The sequence below is a fragment of the Falco cherrug genome, chromosome 10 (assembly GCF_023634085.1).
Source record: "Falco cherrug isolate bFalChe1 chromosome 10, bFalChe1.pri, whole genome shotgun sequence".
NCBI classification, from domain to species: domain Eukaryota; kingdom Metazoa; phylum Chordata; class Aves; order Falconiformes; family Falconidae; genus Falco; species Falco cherrug.
Genome location: NC_073706.1, coordinates 14,276,966 through 14,286,854, shown reverse-complemented (window position 1 = coordinate 14,286,854; position 9,889 = coordinate 14,276,966). Strand labels below are relative to the sequence as shown.

Sequence of the window (9,889 nt, the reverse complement as noted above, 5' to 3'; positions counted from 1 at the left end):
TTCCCCTTTGCCAGCTTTAACATTTTTAATTAAATTACAAGCCTCAATAATGTTTTCCTAACTACAGTTCCGCGCTTCCTTGTGGAGTAGCGTGCGGAAAGGTATAATTTTGCAAACAGTTTCTTTAAGAGCTGGGCCTGAAGTACCATCAGCAATGTGTGTGAATAGAAAAAGAAACACCTCCACAAAAGAAGGGATTGTTAATGGAGGACAATCCAAAGGGGGCCCACTAAGGCCTGTCCTTTACAATAACGATGGAGGGCGATGATTTGAATGCAGGGGGCCCTACTTTCAAATCTGGACAAAAACAAAATGGTAATAAGGGTTGAATCCCTCACTGGTCAAAGCAGTGGGCAGCAACTGGTCTCTTTAACTCCCCCCACCCCCTCCTTCCCCCAAATCAGACCCCAAACAAGAGGAGCTCTCCTCCTCTTTAACTTTATTTCCTTGATTAGCTCTAAAAAAATAATCGCCTGGGTGGACTTAGGGGAAATTTTTTAGGGCTGTTTGAAAGGAGAGGGCTCCTCTTCTGCAGGTGGTGAGGGGACGTGCCTCGCGGCGGGCAGGTAAGCACCAAGGGGCTTCTCTTTCTTACCACACTTGGAGGCTTCCGAAGGCTGCCCGGGATTTACGAGGCAGAAGCCGGGATGCGGCTCGGTAGGGCCCTTCCCATCAGCGCAGGCTGCACATACGGATGCTCCGCAGAGATGCTCTTGCCTCCCTGGCTGCCCTGCCTCCAGATGTTGCATCATTTTGCGGGGTCAGTTCATTTTATAACACTGCTTGTAGCTTCCTCGTCTTGGAGCCAATTAAACCCTCGCATTCAAGGGGGGGCGGGGGGGATGTGGGGGGAATTAATAATTACAGCGCTATGTTTAAATACCGCTCGCCACTTATTTAATGGGGTTTCTGCAAAATATTGGTAAATGGCTCTGGAAAACCGGGTGCAGGCTCTGCCTGCATCGAGGGCTGCGGGAGGGGGCTCTGGCTGTGAATGGGCCCTGGATGCCGGGCAGAGGGTGTGAGGGCTGTCCCCCTCTCTGGGGACATCTCTGGCTGGTGTTGACTCCCCCCCCCATCCAAGGACACCCCATAATTACCCACCCACCCCACCCCCCATCCCTCTGGTTTTGCTTTCCCTTGATACCCCCCCCCCCCCCCCCAAGTCCAGCCATGGATGTTTATTCCAGCTGGGGGGTACAGAATGGGGGTGCTCAGACCTCCCCCCGTACCTTGGCACAGCCCCTGATCCGCCTGGCCCCGTACCCCTGCCCCACTCCCCACCACCTGCTTGGGCAGCCCCATGGCTGCACGTGGATCTGCCTCGGGGAAGGCAAAACGGGAGCAAATGCCCCCACGGCACGGGTGGGCTCAGCTGCAGCCCATCTCCCACGCGTACTATGCTGCCCACTTGTCAGGGAAAGCTTTATAGCTCCGTTTGCGTGGCTATACTGAATGCACAGGGGTTTATTTATGTATCTCTCTCTCTCTAATGCATATATAATTGGGGCGGCACATATATTTATACGGCCAGGCTGCATGTGTGTTTACGCACCATGTGTGCTTGTAACGCCCTGCATGCTCCAAATCTTTCCAGCTGTGTTTGTACAACTTGCATGGCTTATTTACTGCGTGCAATATATATCTAGTTTATGGAGATATTTTGCAGAATATATCTTTAAATTCCTGTAGCTCCCGTGGGTACCGAGCCGGTATGTCTGTGCTGCTGTCCATCTGTCCGTACAGGCGGGGACACCTCTCGTGTTGGAGGTCTCTGCAGCCGCGTCTTCCCGATTCATGTGTAATTTTGGTGTTGTAGCCCTCAGTTTCCCCTCGGAAGTTGAGCAGTGGCATTAGCATGGTCATTCCTCCACCTTGGAGCAGTGACTGAGCAGGGGACAGCCGGGGCTGAGCCCAAGCCAGGCTGCTGCTCTGCAGTGGGGGCATCCTTGCACCCCCTCCCCTCCAACCCTGCACCCCTTCCAGGAGGTGACTTCAGTACTCAGCTCTGTGTTCGGGAGAGCAACATGGCATTAGGTAGTGCCACCACATAGGCTGTGGGAAGTCCTTTTTCCTAGAAAAAAACATACAGAAAAAAAAAATTCCCCCTGTTAGGGAATAGATTTACCTCAAGCCATCCCTAGGAATATGCTTCTGGCTGTGGGGGCTTTGGAGAGATTGTTTTACTCTAAGGAATGGGGCGGGGGTGGGAAGTATTGCCATCGTGGGTTTCCCACCTTCCCTCACCAAATCAGCCCATCTCTCTAATGAGGGTCCCAGTAATGGGGAAAGGCACCTTCCTGCTCCTGATGCTCCACTCGCCAAGCAACTGCTGAGGGGACAAACACACATTTGTGTTTTGCTGGGCATCACTGCCGTCCCCTTTTCCTCTTCCTTTATTTACCAGGAGTGCTTTAAGAAGGAAAAAAGATCTCCCACCCACCTCAAGTTTCACCTCTCCTTAAATATTTGCCCTAAAAATATTAGTCTTTAATGGAGGCAGGAGCCTGTTTGATTAAAGAGAGCTTTCCAAACAAATTCAGCAGCCTGTCAACAGCCCGGCAGCATTTGCCCCGAGGTACCCGGCGCCACTGCAAGCCGCTGCTGCAGTCCCTGAGCTGCAGCATCCTGCGCCGGGGCTTGCACGGGGAGAAATCAAGTGCAAATAGCTGCAAATACCACTCTGCCAGACAGCTCTGCCTTTGATTCCTCTGTGACAAGCATGACAATCCACTGAAATGAAGGCACCTCAGAGTTCATTATGAGAGAGTAAAACTACTGTATCTTTGCTGCTGCAGCATCAGATCTGTATTTTCTCCAGCAGAGTTGTTTTTTTTTTTTTTGGGGGGGGGGGGGGGGGCAGGGTGTGGGTGGGTGGTACATGGGTTTAGTGTGCATTGACCTGACGCTTTGGTGCTACCTCCAACCATCAGTTCCATCTATTTGGGATTCTGGGTAGAGGTTTCAGTCTCGGGGGTTGGTTGTGCTCTTTGATGCAGTAGTTTCTAGAGGGAAGAGTGTGTTTGTAAACACCACCTCTGCTGCTGAAGGGCTGGCTGGGGTAACGCCGGGTGAGGCACGGTTACGGCGCTGTGTCAGTCCTGCGCTCCCCACCAAAGGCGCTGATAATCTCAGTTTAATGCCGAGTTTTCAGGTGGAGGAATAACGCCAAATAATTCTTTGTGCGGGGAGAATTCGTATAATGAATAAATGCAAGCTCAAATATTCCTCGTTCAGACAAAACAAGAACATATTTAACAATGCCTAGTTAAAAATAAAGGAGAAATCTATTAATGTAATAACTAAATTGCTATTATAGGCATCAAAGCACCCTGATGCTTTGAGGTAACTTTACTTCCATCAGTCTTTTTAAAGAGCACAACATTAAAAAAAAAACAAACAGCAAACCCTTACCATCGTGCCTCACTGAAACCCTGCCATTTTACTCATTAATTTTGTAATTAATCAGTTAAGAAGTTCTGACTTATTGGATTAAAGGGACAGGGAAATGCAATTCCGCCCAGCCTAATTTCAATACACGATTGTGAAATTGCTCTTTTGAGCCTCCTGCCTCGGCTCCCTGCCTGCCCCGAGGTGTGGGGCCAGGGGGACCCTCCGGCTACAGCCCCCCCAGCCCCGGGGACCTCCCGCAGAGGGCAGGCGCTTCCTCGGCCCTTTGCAGCAGCAGGGGCGGGGGGGGGGGGGGGGAGGCACAGGGGGTCTCCTTCCCCCGGGGGTCCCCTCGTCCCCTCCCCAGGCTGCGAGCAGCCCTCCCGGGAGAGAGCCACTGCCTGCCACCGCTGGCCCAGGACATGGCCTGGCTCCCAAAATCCTGGCAGAGAGGCACTCCCCCCTTCCCTGGCTACCTGGAAGCCATCCCTGCCTGTCCCTGCCTATTCCTGCCTGCCCTGCATGCTCCTGCCCTGCCTGTCCCTGCCTATTCCTGCCCTGCCTGTCCCTGCCTATTCCTGCTCTGCCTGTCCCTGCCAATTCCTGCTCTGCCTGTCCCTGCCCTGCCTGTCCCTGCCTATTCCTGCTCTGGCTGTCCCTGCCCTGCCTGCCCCTACCCTGCCTACTCCTGCCTGCCCTGCGTGCTCCTGCCCTGCCTGTCCTTCCCTGCCTTTGCTCTACATACGCCTGCCCTGCCTATTCCTGCCCTGCCTGCCCCTGCTCTGCTCTGCTCATCCCTGCCCTGCCCTTGCTCGGCCTGTCCCTGTCCTGCCTGTTAGTGTCCTTGTCCTGCCTGTCCCTGCCCTGGTTGTCCCTACGCCTGCCCTGCCTGCCCTGCCCACCCTGCCCGCCCTGCCCGCCCCTGTCCCCTTGCCAGCCTGCACATCCCCCCTCCTGCTGGTGGCCTCTGCCCTGTCCCGGGCGGTGGGGACAGCTCCAGGGGGATTTGGAGGGAGGGTGGCTGCAGTTTGGGGTGGACAAACTGCAGAGCCCACCCGGCCGTCGGGCGTTTGGGGAGGGGGCAGACGTGCAAGGGAATCCGGCCTCTCCCCATCGCCTGTAAAAACACACTCGGGCATTTGCATCCCAGAGGTTTTTTCCTCTGAGCGAGCATCGAGTGGCAACGAGCTGGCGTGTCCCCAGAGTGCCACCCCGGGTGTCACGGCCAGCGGCCCGGTGACCTGCTCCGAGCTCTCTCCTCCAAAGGCTCCGCGTTTGCCCTCGCTGGGCGACGCGCTGGCGCAGCGGGCAGCACCGCGCAGGCAGCGCTGCAGCATCACCGTGGCCATTCCCCGCCACCGCTTGCGCAGCAGACCCAGCGCTCTGCAGAAGGCAGGGAGCAAGTGAAACAGCCAGAGATTCATTTTTTATTTTACCATATACACTTTGCAATTAGACACGTCCGGTGGCTTATTTCTCTACCTCTGCCTTTGATCTTTTGAAAACTAGGCAGCTTTATAAATACCATTCCTCTGTTTTCAGCCATTTTGCATCCCTTGCACAATTAATGTACAGCAGCGATCTGTTTCTTTTCTTCTTCTTTTGCCAGTTCTTTTCAGAACAAACAGGCCCTCGTGTCCACACTGTCCCCGTGAGATTTATTTCCTCTTTCTCTTTGTGTCATCACCGACACACTAGAATTAAAAAGTATGTATTTTGCTGGACAATTTTGATGAAATTATGGTTGAGGTGTAAACCCAATGCCCCGAACCTACAACATGAGATCTGTTAATATTATTAATTTGTAAGCCTGGCAAGAATTACATACACAAATGGATGCTTTATGATAATTATTTAGTACAGATTTATTTATTTTTTTTTCAGCAGCAGCAAATCTCTGGAGTTTCTGCATTTGTTTTGCACTTAAAAGAACTTGGTGCAAATGTAATCAGCACATTAAAGTGCATCTTTCATTAGAGGACAGGATGCAGGGAGGAAATTGTCCCACCCGCCTCCATGCCAGGTGACCTTGGAAGAGTTCATTCATGTGGAGTTCTGTGTTTGGGTTCTATTAATATTATTGTTGTTGTTGTTGTTATTATTTTTAGTAGCAGTACCCTCTTTTTCCCCCTCCCTATAGATTTCCCACCCTCTCCCAAGGCATTCAGGGAAATTCTGCAGGGTTAAAGCACTTTCCCTGGCTTTGCTGCTAGAGATGTGGCTTGTTGCCTCCAGAGGTGGAGGTGGTGTGGGGTGGTGGGGAGGTGGATGGGGCTCCACACCAGACTCTCCAGCACCGTGGGGACCTCCACTTCTCTATCTGTGGAGATGGTAATATGCAAAGGCAAAAGAGTTTTTCTTGGAGTGGAGATGGGTTGAGGGGGACTTAAGAGATCTTGAGTGGTTTTTTATCCAGGTCACTCTTTTGTTACATAAAAATAAAACACAAAAAATGTTGTCCCTCCTCTTGCTCTGCACACAGATGTGAGAGAAAGGGGCAGCTGGGGAGGTGACCAGGGCAGGGAGCCTGTGTAGGACCTGCCCGCAGAGATGTCAGGTCTAGACTCAGCAGAGTGGCAGCAGGGAAAAATTATCTGAATGTCACCCTATTTGGCACTGAAACCTTCCTTTATCAGTTTCAGCTCTGTCTCTTACCCTGCTGGGCTTCTCCCATCCTGTCCCTCTATACCTTGCAGGTCCTCCTAAAGCATCTCTTCATTCTCCCTCAAAAAACAGACGAGCAGAGACCTTGTCCTGCTTCTTTCTCTTTTTGGCCTCTTTCTTTCCCTTGTGTTGGTTTCTGCTCCTCTTTTACTTCTTTCTGGCAGTCCTTGCCCCCTCTCTCTCTGCAATCCCTTTCTGTGAGAAAGCTGTTCTTGATGGGCATGGAGGTGAAAATCCAGCTGGAGACAATAAAATCCACTGGCTTGGCTATTTTTACACCTGAAGATCATCCCTCAGAGAGACAGGAGAGAGAGCCAGACATCGTAAAGGCATTTTCTCACTCAGCCTAAGCCATGAATTTTAAGTCCTCGGGACTGAGACCATTCATAAGGTGTGTGTTTGTGCAGATTCAGCACAAGACAGGGACCATACTGTTATTTCCCCAATATTTCCACTTCCCTTACTCCTACTGTGCCACTGTTTCATCTTTACTAGAGACACATGCATTTTTACATCACTCTTTTTCTTGCCATGCATCTGTCTGACTTTGTTCTTCGAGGTTTATAGTTTTAGACATTGTTTATTATTCATAGTATTAATAACAGGTATCATCCTGCTATAGCGATTAAATAATTACACAACTCATTCCGGTTTGGTCAGTCAGAATGCCCTGTAGGGTAGAAATATTCCTTATAACGTGAAGAACTAAGCATGTCCATAGCTGGCACCAAGTGTTCAGTTTTGCTTTCCATAAACTTAAATATGTGCATTTCTTATCCAGTCGGATCCTCCGTAGACTCATAAAACAAGTGATACAGTGATCTGCTCTTAAGATGCTCTAAGAGCTTGGAGAAATTTGTTGAGTGCTACTTCTGTAGGCTCTTGTTACCATGAATTGGTGATGAGATTCACTGTTTGCCTTTACATCCACTTCTCTGGGCTTTCCCAAGCCCCAGGTATCCTCTTGTTGGAACCAGGGCACCATTTGTGACACTGGTTTTTGTGAGATGCTGCTGAAAAAGGATCATTGCCCTCATTCTCTAACAGCTGATCCACTGCCCAATGGTCCTCATGCTACCCTGATCCACCCCTCACCTGCCCAAGAACCACACTATCTGGGGCAGACGACTGGACCGATGCACACCCCAATTGGCGCAGCACATAGATGTGAAACTCATGAAGCAGTAGAGCCCAGCCTGCCTGAGAAAGCATCTCCCCACTCATCCATCCTTCACTGACTCTCCACTTGGCAACAGACGTGGTTTCATTATGGCACAAGGAGTTCCCAAGGCTTGGAGAGGCTGCTGGTGGTAGAGACCCTTCACTGCACTGAATCACAGCCATTTGCAAATGCCAAGTGGATTTTTCTCTTCCTCAAATAAAGAAGAGAGGCTGAAGATTGTGAGAAGAGAATCAGAGATGTCAGAGGTCTGAAGGGTGTTTTCCGTGCCTGAAGGTCTGTATTAGGTCTAGCTGGGACAGCCTGAGCTCTGTATCCCTGCATGTCCCTGCCACCCTTCTGAGGATGGGAGAGGAGGTGAATTTTCAGCCTCTTCACTTTGCTCCTTTCCCATGACATGACAGTTCTAGTCCAGCAGAAAGCTCATTATTTTATGCCCTGATTTCATTCTTGGACCTTTTCTTCCCATCAGATTCTGGTATTCTCTGTGTGTGTGGTAATTCACTTGTGTATTAGCAGAGCCAGACCCTGAGTGATGCAGTGTTGCCCATGCCCATTGCTCACGAACTCTCAGAACAATGGACTCAATGCAGTCAGCACTGAAAACAGTATTATTCACTTTTCACCTTGCTGTCACTTAGCTGGGATCATAGTTATAGCAAACTTGAGGACAAGATAAAAAAACTCACCTAAGTAGGTGTAGATACTCAGTGAGGTCTGCGGAGCTAAACCAGCTTCCATGGGTCCAGGACTGGGTGGGAGACACGGACCACACCAGTATCTCTGGGGTGTGCAAACCAAAGGCTGAAAGCTTCTAAAGAGGATGCAAATGGAAAAGTGATAATTATCCATGCTTTTAATACTTCTTTCTATCTTGATGATATAAACCTCTAAAAGGTTAAGAAATAAGGGCTTGATTGGAGTCAGAGTAAATAGTAAAGGAAAAGAGAAGTTCACTCGCAAAAAGTGAATTATTTGTTTTCCCCCCTTTACACTCTTTCTCCCCTCTGTATCTGAAGGACAAACTTTGTCCACACACCAGAGTTTAGTAAAACTGGACTAAAACCCCATAGAAGTGAACCATGACATTCTAAACATACAAATAGAGCCAGCAACTTTTTGCCAGCTACTCCTTTGTTTAAAGAAAGGGGAAAACATCTTTTTTATTGTGCACTATTTCAATAAATCTGATTTCTACACTCGAATATGCAAACCTGAATTTCAATGAGGTGTCTGTGTCCAGAAAAGATCAAGCCTTGAAGGTTTTTCAGAATTCCTCGGTAAGAATTTGTATGACCTGATCAAATAGTTTTAAAAGCCAGCATTAGGAAAAAGAAAACAAACTGTTGATGACCTAGAACATATATATAGAACGAATCAGATGATATAGCTACAAGGTCATAAATGTTTGGAATATTAAAATAAATAGCAGAGCTCTTGAGTTAATGAAAAGCCAGTTAGGCCAATAAACATCTAAAAGAACACATATGAACAAACATCCATCTTCTTAGTTCATCGAATGTGTGCTCTTTACAGCTTTCCCAGATTTTAGGGCCCGTTCCCATTGGAGTGGGCAGTAAACAAGTGAATCAGATGGTTGTGGTGCTGGCCGAATATCTCAGCCATATATAACGGAGTCCAACAACAGGCATCCCTGCCTAACTGCTGAGCATCCACGGAAATGCAGGGATGCTGCACGCCTGTGTGGGTGCAATGTGTGTGGGGCTGCGTTCATACACCTGACACCCTGTGCGCAGCCTAATGGGTTGCATACAAAGGAGATATGAATATATGACAAAAGGGAATCCAGCACCAACCCTGAAGGCAGAGCTTGAAATCTCTTCTGCGTAGTTAATATCCAGCGCTGGCCTAGGGGCTGGAGCCTTTCTGCACGGCATAAGGCTGAGCCCATGTATTCAAATGATAGCAGGTCAATCAGGAATATTTCTTGTCCCTTCTTTTATTTTGCTGCAACCTCCCTCTGTGTTTTTTATCCAACAAAGAGCTGGTACCCAGACTGGGTATTCGCCTCGGTGGTACGATGTCCTCCTTGGCCACTTTGCACTCCAGCTAGGAGTGATCCGAGAGTTACCCAGTGCGTTCAATTTCACCCCCAGTATATGTGGGGAAGGGAGGAAGGGTGCAGTTTGCATTTTAAATCCTGAAAACATATTTTAAGGGCTCTGCTTCTGTCTGTTCTCCAGTTCCTGAGAAAAACTCAGCTAAGGAAAGATTTTGGTAGAAACCCAAAACTGACATTCGCCTGCCTTTTCCAGGTAATGCATATGCATGCATGCAAAACTCAGGCATTGGTTGTTTCTGCCTCAGGATTAAAAGCTATGGCATGAACAGAAATAGAAGCCCATCTTTACAAAATTGCTTTTAAAAATTCCATATGCCAGTTGCATACCCTGCAAAAATGTAGAGCTTGAGTAGTGGTAAGGAGATGGGGCTGCCAGCCAGGAACATGAGCAATAAGCTCAGCTTCCTGGCAGGTCTGTTCGTCGTCTTTGGGTCATTTCTCCCTCCCCAGATGGTTTTTCCACCTCTAGAAGGTAGGAGGTTAATGCTAAGTATTTACTTGTGTCTCAGAACAGTCCTCAACAGGAACACTTTGTCTGTGACCAGGTGATTGACCCAAAATTGCCCAGATCT

At 49.1% G+C, this 9,889-nt stretch overlaps 1 long non-coding RNA gene across 3 annotated transcripts in view; it reads left to right on the top strand.

Annotated features, from left to right (window-relative positions):
* Nucleotides 1-607: 607 nt before the first annotated feature.
* The window catches only part of LOC114017487 (uncharacterized), a 189,356-nt gene continuing 180,074 nt past the window's right edge, over nucleotides 608-9,889 (top strand). For 2 of the 3 annotated variants that reach the window (XR_003562566.2, XR_003562564.2), the window contains exon 1: nucleotides 608-760. This is a non-coding gene — a long non-coding RNA (uncharacterized LOC114017487). The remainder of the gene's footprint in view (nucleotides 761-9,889) is intronic. The other variant, XR_003562567.2, reaches the window with a different exon arrangement.